Genomic DNA, 13,241 nt, shown 5'->3' with positions numbered 1-13,241 from the left:
ATCTGTGTTTCACATCACCCAAGTAATCCATCTTCTCTTCCCGCTATTCAAGTTGCATCATTCCAGGGAATAGGCTATTTTGCACATTTTGGGTGCATGGCGGGAATTAAGCCTTTTATTTAGGCAGAAATATGTCATTTAGAACATTGATAGACAGCTTGTGGTTATTGCAGATTTGTCTAAAGGTTTGGCAATTCCCAATCAGTGTGCCTTGAGGTGGATTTCTGATTGTATAATATGGTGCTATGAATTTACAGACATCCTTCTAGGGTATTTACTCATTTTCCCAAAATCCTTACCTACATGTGTGGCATTATTCAATAATGTCCTTATTCTAAACATTTGTGTAAAGCTGCCACTTGTATCTCCATACATATCTTCTGAAGCTTTACACGGTGATTCAGTTTTCTTAATCAGAGGTGGCCTTTGTTCGATAATTCCCTGAAGTGGCATACCCATAAGGAGACTACTTGAAGAAGTAGTAAGTTCTTTGAGCTACATTCCACTATGGATGTACCATACCCTGCTCTCCTTCCCCAAAGTTTTGCAGTTTCATCTGGGGGCTCTGTGCAAAGAAGGAACTGAAGGTAGTTTGCCCTAGTACTCCTTGGCACAAGAAAGTGTGGGGCACATGTGTGGACCAAAAGGGCATTACTACCAAAAATCTCTGATTAAAGGCACTAGGGCTGTGTCTAGACTGCATCCCTTTTCCGTAAAAGGGATGTAAATTAGATACATCGCAATTGCAAATGAAGCGGGGATTTAAATCCCCCCCACTTCATTTGCATAAAAATGGCTGCCGCTTTTTTCCGGCTCAGAGTTTTGCCGGAAAAAAGTGCCAGTCTAGATGCGGATCTTTCGGAAAATAATTTTTTTTCCGAAAGATCCCTTATTCCTTATTTTAAGAGGAATACGGGATCTTTTACGGAAAAGGGATGCAGTCTGGACACAGCAGTCTAGGAGTAGGAGCGCATCTGAAGGGGAGGACCAACAGGGACACACATTTTGAAGAAGTCCAGTTACTGAACAAGGTGAGTAACCTCTTCCCGTGAACAGTCATTCAACATTTTCAGAGACAAAAGATGAACCAAACTAGAAAAGCTAGTAGTGGATTATGGGGGCATCTGGCTACTCTTTGGAGAACTTGTGGAAGGAACCTTTAGCCTTTTCATTGGGACAGAGGTTCATTAGCACTGATTGATGGCAATTTTCCCTGGACAATACTTTGATGAACATTTTTTACTAAACTAATGCTTCATGAAAACTATATTCTTCAATACTTCATGGAACCCCCCCCCCCCCAAATAAAACATTTGTGGTCAAAAACTGAAATATTTCTGTTGAAATTCTGGGGTGCCTTATGGGAGTTGTAGTTAGGGTGCTTTACATTTCCATTTTCCTCCATTGGTCATACTCTTATCTTTCCAGAGTGCATATCCTATGAGCCAACAGAGCTAGGGAGCCCTACCATGAACCCCTTCCTGTCATCAAGAGAAGAGAAAGAGATGCATCATGGGAAATGTAGTCTCACCAGAGAGACCAGCAAATAGAGCTGAATGGTAATATAAGCATTCTAAACTACAACCCCATGAAATACTACAGCACCACTTCCAATTTAAATATTTATTTTAGACAAAATATTTAATCAAAAAGTAAAAGTCATGGAAAATTTCAGCCAAAATTTTTGTTGATTTTTTTTCCTGTGTAACAAAACTTACTTACTCCTCATCCTGTTCTGAAGGTCACAATTATCCATATGTAGGCATGGAGACCTCAGTGAGATTTTAACAGAGAAAGAATGAGTTTATAAAAGCATGTTGTAATGAATTGTGCGCAGCGATTGGACTCAGAATATTCATGGCAGAAGTAGAAATAGAGACTACATCTCCTATTTAAACACTCTGGCTACATCTAAACTGGCATGATTTTCCAAAAATGCTTTTAAACCTGCCAGTCTAGACACAGCCTCTGAGTAGCCAAGGCACAGTCTGTGAAATGGGAATAGCCATGATGTAGTACCTGTGTTAAGAGTTTTGGGTGAAGATGTTCTAACAATATGCAGAATCTTATTTTATCATTATTAGATCAGGGACCTAACTGGGGCTACGTCTACACTGGCGGCTTCTTGCGCAAGTAATATGCAAATGACGCTAAGTGTGGAATATCGCCGAGCCTCATTTGCAAACCTAATGACCTATGATTTTTTTCAGAAGAGGTTCTTGTGCAAGAAGGAGCGTCTACACTGCCCCTTCTTGCGCAAGAAAAACCCTCTTGCACAATGCCGATCTTCCTCTCAAGTAATAGGTGTAACGGCATTGCGCAAGAGGGTTTTTCTTGCACAAGAAGGGGCAGTGTAGATGCTCCTTCTTGCGCAAGAGCCTCTTCTGAAAAAAATCGTGGGTCATTAGGTATGCAAATGAGGCTCGGCGATATTCCACGCTTAGCCTCATTTGCATATTACTCGTGCAAGAAGCCGCGAGTGTAGACATAGCCTGGGAGTTTTCCACTCTGCCACTGGTTTGCTGTATGACTTTTAAATTGTCAGTATCTAAAATTAAGATTCCTAAGCTAGTGGTGTGGATTTCAGGAAGCATTATACTGCCACAGTTCCTCTTCTGCAGGAAAATCTGACAATCAGGACACTGTTTTAATAGCCTAAATATAGATTCTGGTGTCTAATTTCAGAAACCTGAGTCTGAAAATGTTATTGCTAGTTCTTTGTGCCCTACTTTAATTTATGTCACAAGTATAAAATGTACCTACCTTGCATATATTTTGTGAGGCTTAGTGCTTGTGGATATTTTGAAATGAAAGATATATATACAATAAACCTAATTAGGAATGATTGAACTTCAAAAGTATAAACATGCTCCTTTTGTATGGGTAAACTGAGGCATAAAGAGGCTGTGTCACTTGCCAAGTTTTATGTAAGGGCTCATTGTCAGGACTGGAAATAGAGTTGATGAATCATGGCTTCCTGTCCGTTGGCTATGGGAGTTTAAACTGAAACACCCAAAGGCTTCCTTTGGGTTCAAATCACTATGATTTCCTCCATACTCCTGGGGCTGAGTTCAGTGTGATATGAGGACATTGTTAATTAGGCTAACAGCTCCATAGGGAGCCCAGCCTCCAGCACTAAGCATTTTCACTCCTCTTTGCCAGGAGATAAGGAGGAGAAGGTACAAAGTGCCATTCTAAATCCAGCTCTATCCTCTTTGCTTCTTTCATTAAGGACGCTGTGATGGTTTGTGGTAATTAATTATAATTAGCAGGTTTTCTAGATGTTCCATGGAAAATGGACCCAAAAGGGGTAGGAGCATATGTGGTGCAAATGCAACTTTCTGTTTAAGTACATTTTCACAAATATAATGTTGAGACATTGTTGGCCCAATTCTGCTACTGTAAATACATTGACCTAGCAAAAGATACACCTTTTGAATAATGTGGAAATTAAATTGCTAGATTAGGGAAATTCCATTATAGTAATCTACTAAAACTGTCTCCAATATTTATTTTACCTATGCATGACCCCTTACAGTCTCTTCCACAATGTGATCTATTTTAGTTGTAAATACTACATAATCTATGTCTTCAGATGTTATATTTCAAATACCTTGGTGCAATTTATTTTATTTGTTCTATTTAACTTTCATAGCCAAGTGGTGTGTTCATCCTTGTTCTAGATGTAGGTTAATATCTGGATGTGTATGTTGATCTGTATTTATGTAAGTCTTAATTTGTGCATTGTTTGTTATGTGCATAAAAATAATGAAAAATGTTATATGAGAGGAAAATCCTCACTATGTTAACCTTGGTTCTGATATAGCACTTCTATGAAATCTTTACAAACACCACCAGAGCTCCTTTCCCTTTTAATCATAGACAGTATCTTTTTCTTTTTTTTTCATGGAAGATATTTAAAAGAATTGTTTGATGCTTAGCTTAAAATGGATTTTATATAAAATCTACTGGCTCAGCTGGTAAAGAAATAAAAAAGATCAGATGGTAACCCCATTACAAGAGAGAGATAAATGTGGATCTAAAATGAGGAATGTCCCATCTAATGAGGGTCATTTGAGAGGTAGATGGTATGTGCACTTTGTGTCAATGAATAATACATTCATGTAGCTACCATAGTAATCATGATGCATGAGTCCTCTTATATAAATTATCAGCATATTAATTTTGCATGGAAGGTGAGTCCGTTAGGTATTTTAATCTATTTAAAATGGGAAATTGATAACCCTTTTTCATATTGAAGTTTACATTTTTGCTTTTAACCCTGAGGTAGGGCAAAACTCCTCAATGACCTTCCCACGCCGATTAGCCACGGCACAGGCAATGTTCTTGATTCCCCCTCTCCATTCAGCTGTCATTGACTGTAAATTCTCTGCTCTGCAAATGAATTGAGTGAAATGTTGTTAAGAACATATCCTCTCAACTAGAAGAAACTCTGAAAATCAGGCTGCCCCGCTGCCATTTATTGTGTGAATAGTTGCCCATGGAGCTGATGCTGGGAAAATGTCTCTATGCAGGGACAAATCACAGCACTTTCCCTAGTGTGACTTTGCACTGTGTTTTTTTACAGAAGCAAAGAAAAGGGAAAGGATGAATCTACCTCTGTTTAGTGTTAATTCCTAATCCTGCATAATGAGGACTGAGGTGTAGAGACACAGAACAGCTAAATCAGAGAGAAGGAAATATGGTAATAATATCAATGTTATTCATCCGAGACTTCATGCAATGTGAATGCTGCTTAGAGTTCTGTGTGTGAGGTTGTTGATTTTGCAGAAATTTAAGTACAAGCTTTTGCTGATTGCTTCTCACACCAGCTTAAACAAATCAGCAGACATTAGGAACCACCTGGTGACAAAACCAACCACTGCTTTGAAGGGATAACCCTCTAGAGACCTTTCCCTGATGCTTTCTGGTGAGAGACTTTGCTCTCTTTTTGCCTTTCTGCCTATTTAGACCCTGTAGAAGCAAATGTGTCACTCCCTCCTGCCTGAGAATGTTCAGTGGTGATGAGGAGAGGCTAGTACATCTGTGGCAGGATAGGCCTTAATGACTGAGATGTCACAGATCCTCTTTATATATACTCTCAAAATACAGAGGCAATGAATCCCTAGATAGAATAGCTAGGTGATTGCAGTATATCTCAGGGGGGAAAACTTCTTCATAGAGCTTGTTTGATTCACAGACATGGAGGACATGCTGCAGATGGTATTTTTAAAAGCCTGAATAATGTCAGGACCAATAATAATACCTGTAGTTATTTATATGTAATTGTCTTTGGATGAAGCAGTAAGGAGTAGGCTACCGACTGAAGTGGAATGTCATGAGCCAGTGGTCTGTTGTGTCATGGCAATATTTGTGCTCTCTTTTTATCCCTATCTAAGCAGGGTTCTGGGACTCTGATTTCCTAGGCTGGTACATTTGTGATGTCTCTGTTGTCCAATGTCAGAAGGAGTGGATGTATGTCTTGTGTTCAAAATGAGCTGAAACTCAATAGCTTTTGTTTTGTTTGTGAAACATTTGGTAAAATTTCTTTCAGCTCTGGCTCCTTCTTGAGTATCATAATATAGTCTCACTTGGGGCATCAGAAGCTCTAAACTCTGTCCTGCTCTGCTGCTCTGGAGAAAACACTTGCTCAACTGCCAGTCAGCAATGATAATCAACAGTAAAGAAACACCAAGTGGGCAACAAAATTCAGAGAAAATATTCTCCTGTGAAATTCTCAGTGCAGAACATAAAACATCCACTGTAGATATAATCAGCTCAGATAAGCACCCCTCCTACAATAACACTTCTAAAATGGCACTTACTGATAGACAACCCTTCCTCTCCACTGATATGCTGTGTGAATTCAAATAATTCCAGGAGAAAGCAGTCTGTGTGTGCTCTCACTCTCATCCAAGAATTCTGTGTGCTACAGAAATAAGTTAGGGTAGAAGTCAAAGACCTTATGCCTTCAAGGACATAAAGTAACATAGAAGTCCCATTTGTCCACATTGGTAAAACTATTAGGTGTCAAAGTGGTGCAGGTTCCTTTCCTGATATGGATAAAAATGCAAATAAGTCAGTCACTTGATTTAATTCTCTTTCATTCAGTTGTCTAGATATTGCCCAAATGGTTTATCATGTACTTAGCAATATTTTTATTCAGAAGAGTTCAAAAGCTTTCAGATCTGCCTCTGGGGTATGTTCTGCATGCAATATCATCCATTTCACTTTTCAGAGCTACTTTAGTTTTACAATATGTAATTCATTAGTATGTGAAGGACATCAGCATTGCATGTGCATGCTTGTTGCCTAAATATTGTTGTATATTCAAAGGAGAGCAGAGCTCCTTCCATCATGCTTCCTACAGTAACTCAGAACCTCTTATACCTAATTTGACTGCAGTTATTCTACAAGGTGGTTTTTAGAATCATCCAGTTTGCTGTGACGTGATCCCACTTATGATTCTGATAGACAATTAACTATTGTGCATCTGTTTGAATGAGCATAAACTCAAAGCCTTGCTGGGGTTGCAAATAGATGACTCTATTGCAGAGTGGAGAGGAAAGACTTAATTCAAGTACAAATATGTTATAATTGAAAGGCCTGCAAACACCCTTTTTCCCTTCCCCAGAACTACCCTTCCCCACACTTTCAACATAAACTTTACATGGCTTGTACAAAGATATTTGTATATAGTTTTTAACTCTAAACTATGCCAATCAGTTAGCTTATCCCCAAATATGGCCTAATATTGAAATTCTGTCTTCTAGGACAGCCCTTTCCGCCTTTCCCAGTAATGCTGCAAAATTGTTACAATAAACTGCACATAGAAAGCTCACTGTTACTACAGCAACTAGGGCTGTTAAAACTATTAATAAAGGTTCTATTTTGAATGTAGTCATGCTTTTGGGGATGGGGAAAATACTTCCCAATTCTGAGGCACCCACAGCACATTGCTTGTAATAGGCCGCTGAAGTGGATAAGGATCTGCTCACACTAAGTTGTTATGTGACCTTGTGCACGTTTCTTAAATTTCCTCATCTGTAAAATAGGGGTAGTGACCTCAAAAGTTCTGTCGCTGAAAAGCCCCAGATAAGACTTACTATTAGGGTCCTCTGTAGTATCAATTAACAATCCCTTTTGCAAGAAATGGGATGGTTTTGATGGTGTCTGTGCAATGAATACAGAGAAGCAAATCACCATCACTATATTAATTTGAGGCTCATTACCCACCATCACCCATTCATTTGAGGAGTGGGGATGTTGAGTTGGGAGTTAAGAGTGTGTGAAATGTGGTATAAATGATATTAGAAAAAAATCATATTCAGGATTCGGAAGGGTTGTTTGAGGCAATGAAAAGTTTTAAAAATTCTGATTGCAGTATGTGGCAGGTTAGTATCACACATTAACTCTGTTTTCCATTATGCATTATTTCCATACAATAAAAATGAATAAGATCTGAGCTGAAAATAATGCTGGGAAGCAAAGGATTATTCATTTCTCAATTATCCCCATTCTTGGATAAATAGTGTACACTCATTCTTTTGGATGATTTTAAATGGACACAGCGTTATTTTCCTTTTATCTTCAGCCTTAACTTGCTTAGCATGAGAAGTACCACAAAGGTTTTCTGTACTTATATCATACCAATGCCTTTTAGAAAAAGTTAGACACTAACAGGTTGTCTAAGGGCTCATCTACACTTGTTAATTCAGATGAAGCACTAATTCAGGTTAACTCCAGAATAAATGTCACACTGGGGCCTGATCTACACTAGACCAGGCAGTTCGGCTTAAGGTACGGCATCCAGCTACGGATAATGTGTAGCAGGATTCGGTTTATGTTAAGCCAAGCTGCCACAGTGTCTACAGCATTAGTGGAGGCTACCCTCAGCATTCGATATGGCAGTCTACACTAGAACTGCTAAATTGAATGCTAGACGATCAGCCTCCAGAGGGTTGATCTTCTCTGTAGGGAATAGGTATCATATATATATATATAGTAGCCCAATGTATGTGACTCTGTAATGCTGTTCCCTCTGGGCGGCGCTGTTGCCTCCCTGGCTGTTCTCTCTGGGCAGCGCTTTTGCCTGAGTCATGTCCTTCGCCTCCCATCATGGAGCTCGGCTGGCTTCTGCCAGGCCGCCGCCGGGAAGCAAGCGGTGCAAGTGGCCGTTTGGGAGCCGCAGTCACCATGCAGCACACGGGTGCTGCATGGGGAGCGCAGGGCCCAAACGGCCACTTGAGCCTCTTGCTCCTCCGCAGCGGTCCGGCTGAGCGGCGCAGAAGTCAGCCAAGAGCCATGGCGAGAGGGGAAGGAGGGCAGGGCGATGATGTACACGGCTAAGGGGTAGGGCCTGGCCATGTACATCACCGCCCCACCCCCTTTCATGCCCCCCTTCGCCTCCCACCATGGCGCTTTGCTGACTTCTGCGCTGCTCAGCTAGGCTGCTGCGGGGGAGCAAGCATGGGTGTTTGGGCTCCACGGGGGCCCAAGTGAGAGGCAGGAGGGGGAGGAGAAGAGAAAGAGAGAGACAGAGAGGGGCAGGAAGCGGAGGAGAGCTGGGGGGGGTGAAAGGCAGTAGGAAGAGGAGAGAGAGAGAGACACGGAGCAAGAGACCGGAGGCTCAGGAGAGAAGACCGACGTGGAGGAGAGACCTGAAAATTCCGTCTTATGACGGGCTAATTGGCTAGTTCCGTAATAGTTACTCTGGAATAACTTAATGTGTAGACAAGCCTACAGCCATGCTCCATTAAGCATTAAATACTAAAATCACATTAGACTTGCATATGGCATTCAAACGGTGCTTAAATTTTCATTATTGAGCACTCTTCGTTAGTCCCAAGAGGTTAAGATTATTTAGACCTTATGTCTTCACATCAACTTTACACTGGACTAAATAACAGGCCTGTCAATTTATGATATTTTTCATTGCTTTCTTCACTCACTTTCACATCATATCTTGGCTGTACGGGAAAGCTTCATTCATACTGTCATTCTTTCTTCCTGAACCATAGTTAAAAATGTTCTCCTCCTTCCCTTGCTGACCTTTCTCAAAACATCTCCTGTATTTCTACCTTCTAACATCCCCTGTTGATATACACAGTGTGGTTTTCCTTTTTCTAATTTCCATAAAATTCAAAGCAAGTGACAATTTGATTTTCTCCAGAGTTTGCCTCTGTATAACACTCTCTGTAAATCCTGGTTTTTACTATAAAACCTTAAGGCTTTATGAAATTTATGTTACATTCTTCTGTCATTGCTCTGGTTTTGAAAATTGTCACCACTGATAATACAGTTGACTGAGCCATTTCTACTATGCTGCGGATCTCTTGGGAATTGTTAGAAATGTCATTCGACAGAAGTAATCCACCTGCATGGGGCACTCAACTGTAACTCTTGTTGCTATATAATGTGACACTTGCCATGTCATGCCAGCTCCTGGATATTCATGACAGACCAATGAATAGTCAGTCATAGTTACTTTTTCTGAAAGACAGTGTAGGTGTGTAGGCCTAATTCCATACTGGAGAACTTTACTGCCTTATTAGCTCAATTAGTCGGTGTGGTTTTAGTGATCATGAAGAGCTCTGCGAAACATTTATCCTGAACCTTAACCTCAATACTCTGAGAACTGAACACACATTGAAAGATTTTCATTGAACCACTGCAGTGCAGCCTAGTTTCAAGGTATGTTAGCACAGCTACAAAATTGGCAACTTCCCACTGCAACCCAAAAAATATGGAAGAAAAGAGCAGGTTGTTGGGTAATACTCAGGGTGCTAATGAGAAGGGGGGCATGTAAGTGGAGTGGTAGGGGGTGTCTGGTGAATGTGTAAAGGACAGGTGGTAATTGCCCTTGGAGGTAGGAGTTTATCAGATTTAAATTTCCAAGTAAATATGCAGGTTTATCTTCACTATAATCTCTCAGGAATTGAACTGCACCTTTTTCACATGACTACTTTGTCATGTCATCATAGATGTTAAGATGATTGACTGGACACAGTGCATATGCCCTTTCAGATCTTCCACCCAGCTGTCATTTCAGTTGCAGTTAGAGGGCTGACTTTTGATGATTAGACCAATTAGATGAAATTCAGTTGTAAAAGCCATGCAGAGAATAACTATCTGTACATAGTAGGTGCTATCTACACCTAAGTATATGTTAGTAGGATGCTTGAGGTCATTGATCTCCTTTCTTCCATGGAACAACATAATATGCATTACTTTGTTTATAAACGTATCCTTTTGACTCCCTCAGTAAGGGCTAATAATCTGGCCTGCTTTTTATTCTGACATAGTGTTCTGCTGCTAGAGTGAGCCCAACTTCTCAGGCCCTTGGCTATTTTGAATGACACCTGAAATAATACATCTCCAGACTACATGATTCTCCATCTCAACCTACTGGGTGATCTATGGAGTGCGACATGTGCAGCAGCTACACTGGAAGCTATTCATCCATCTTTTCAAGCAGCATTAGCAAGCTGCAATAATAGCGAAATCTAGGAGAGAGTCAATGGGGGACATTACAGAAGATGGAGTAAAGGGGCCTCAGGCCTTTGTCTGCAGATCAAGGGATTCTGCAGTGTGGCCAGAGTGCATTTCTGGTCTGTGGTACAGAGATATAGTATATTATAGATTAAAAACAATTAGTTAATGGAAGTTCACTGTGGAGGTTAATAGGTCATAGACTCAATAGCCATGCAGAATAAAAAGCTCTTATGTGATACTTCAGATGCTGTGGAAGGTTAACAGATACATAACTTATTTGAAATATTTTTGAAAAAGTCAAAGAATTTTCACACTTACACTCAAATTCTAAGTTGTGGATGGAAGTGGAGATAAAAATCAGTTTCTCAATTAACTGGAATCAATTATTTCCCTCTCTCATCTTATTGGGCAGGTTGTCATACAAAGTGCAAGTGATCTTATTGTATTTAAATCTGCAGTCATTCAGTGAATCAAACCCTGTTAAAAGTGTTATCGCTACAGACTTTCCCCCCTCAAAATCTGAGGTGAATTATTCACTGGAAGATAGTTTTCTGGTTCAGTTTAGAGTCCAATTCTGTCTAATCCTCAAAAAGGTTGTTGGATTGTATTCTTATCAGCAATAGAAACTAATTTTTAATCTTTTTAAAATTGCCTAAATTGTGTTGATATAGTCTAGATTATTTGAGCTTTTTAAAAAATGAACACTGCTCTGCTTAATATTACTGAATAAGTAACAACATCCCATGGATGTGAACAGAATATTCATACCGTTAATTTTACTGAGACTCTGTATATTAGGAATAATTAATATCCTGTAATTGTGTACAGAAAGATACTCTGGAGTAATAAAGCAATAATTGTTGGTGTATCTGATATGTTAAAACTATTTCTGGATGTACAGTTTTAGCAGAAATATCATGTAAGTCTAATTCGATCCATACTATGACTAACTCTAACTGGTATAGATCATGGTAGTTGTATGCTATAAGATCACTTATTATTCACAATCTTTCTGATTTGGGAATATAGTGACTGTATAAAAACACGGTTTGAGGTAAAGGAAGAATGATCTACAATGTAGTGGGAATCCTAAGGCTCAGGGGCCATATGTGACCTCCTGGCTTCCCTGGATCCAGCCCCCGAGGCTCAGGGGTCCATCCCCCCCAGCATTAGGGAACCTGTGCTGATGCTCAGCTAGCCTCCCTCCCTCCCTATGGGGCTGGAGTACACAATCTACTAACCTGGGCCCCGCTAGACTCTGGTGTGCGAAGGGAGTGTCAGTCAGGGGCCATGTCAGTGAGGATTAGTTGTTGTTCTGTTGCTTCTCACTTATATGCAGCCCCCAACTGATTTTTCTGTGGGTCAGTGGCCCCGACCCAAAAAATGATTGCCCACCCTGATCTATAACTTCCACTCCAATTCATCTGGTGAAGTGGTTTTATCTATGAAAGCTTATACCTTAATAAATCTGCTAGGGTATGTCTACACTACCACCCTAGTTCGAACTAGGGTGGTTAATGTAGTCAACCGAAGTTGCAAATGAAACCCAGGATTTAAATATCCTGGGCTTCATTTGCATCTTGCCGGGCGCTGCCATTTTTAAATCCCCGGTAGTTCGGACTCCGTGCCCGCAGCTACACGCTGCACGGAGTAGGTAGCTCGAATTAGGCTTTCTAATTCGAACTACTGTTACACCTCGTTCCATGTACCCCCAATCTCTAAGATGCCACAGGACTAACATACCCCCAGTCTCTAAGATGCCACAGGACTCCACATTGTTTTTGCAGATACAGACTTAACATAGCTACCCCCTGTGACTTTTAATTACAGATCTGAATTTGCTAACATTGCTAGGTTTAAATGAATTTACTGAGTTAAATTTAGGTGCAGTCTTTCACTGAACACTAGTGACAGTGCTCATAACTGTACAAACACCCATTCGCCATCCAAGAAGCCATAATACAGCTATGTATTTAAGGCACAGGGTATCAGTTTTAAATAAGCTGAGAGAAGTAGCCCTTGCCGGAGCAGTTAGCCAAGGGAAGGAAGAGCAAATGGAGTTGTGGTGGTTGTAAGGGCTCTATGACATCAAATGCAATCCAGACTCAAATATGCTACTGCTGCTGGAGATAAGTAGTTGGAAGCCACTCATCTTCTTTTTCTGCTCCAATGATAACAGCTAAGCAGCCAATGGAAGAAAAAGCTCCCATGTGAACAGGGGTGTAGGCTCAGATTTCATTTCCTCCAGCCCAAATTTAGTCTTTCTTGGCATACATCAGTCAGGATAGAGACCCTTTGAAAGACCTCCACAATACAGCCTCAGAGACTGCCAAGCCTGGACTGGTTGGATGGAGATTCCACCTCTAGGTGGAAGGGTTGATCTGACTTTCTGGATCTCTTCAGTTTCACCAAGTGCTACTCATTCTTTCTATGTGACAAACATTAAATAGTTAAAATTAAAATGAGTAACTATTAGTTTACATTTATTTCTTATGATACTAACCCTCAGAGTTGAAGGAAGATACTCAAAAAGGCTTTTCAACAAATAATGTTTTTCAAGAGATGGGAATTTCCTTGCTAAACTTTCCTTTTAATTTGATTTTTGTTTTTGTTCAAATAACATTTTGTTGTGGAAACATGAAATACTATTTTAATAGTAAAACCTGCACTTTTCCCTCATTCTTTTACTCTTTCCAGTCTTTTCCAGTTTCTAGTAGAATGAGGAAAAGGTGGGGGCTAGGGAAAAA

This window comes from Pelodiscus sinensis, chromosome 17 (genome assembly GCF_049634645.1).
Source record: "Pelodiscus sinensis isolate JC-2024 chromosome 17, ASM4963464v1, whole genome shotgun sequence".
NCBI lineage: Eukaryota > Metazoa > Chordata > Testudines > Trionychidae > Pelodiscus > Pelodiscus sinensis.
This window is presented reverse-complemented; position numbering follows the sequence as displayed.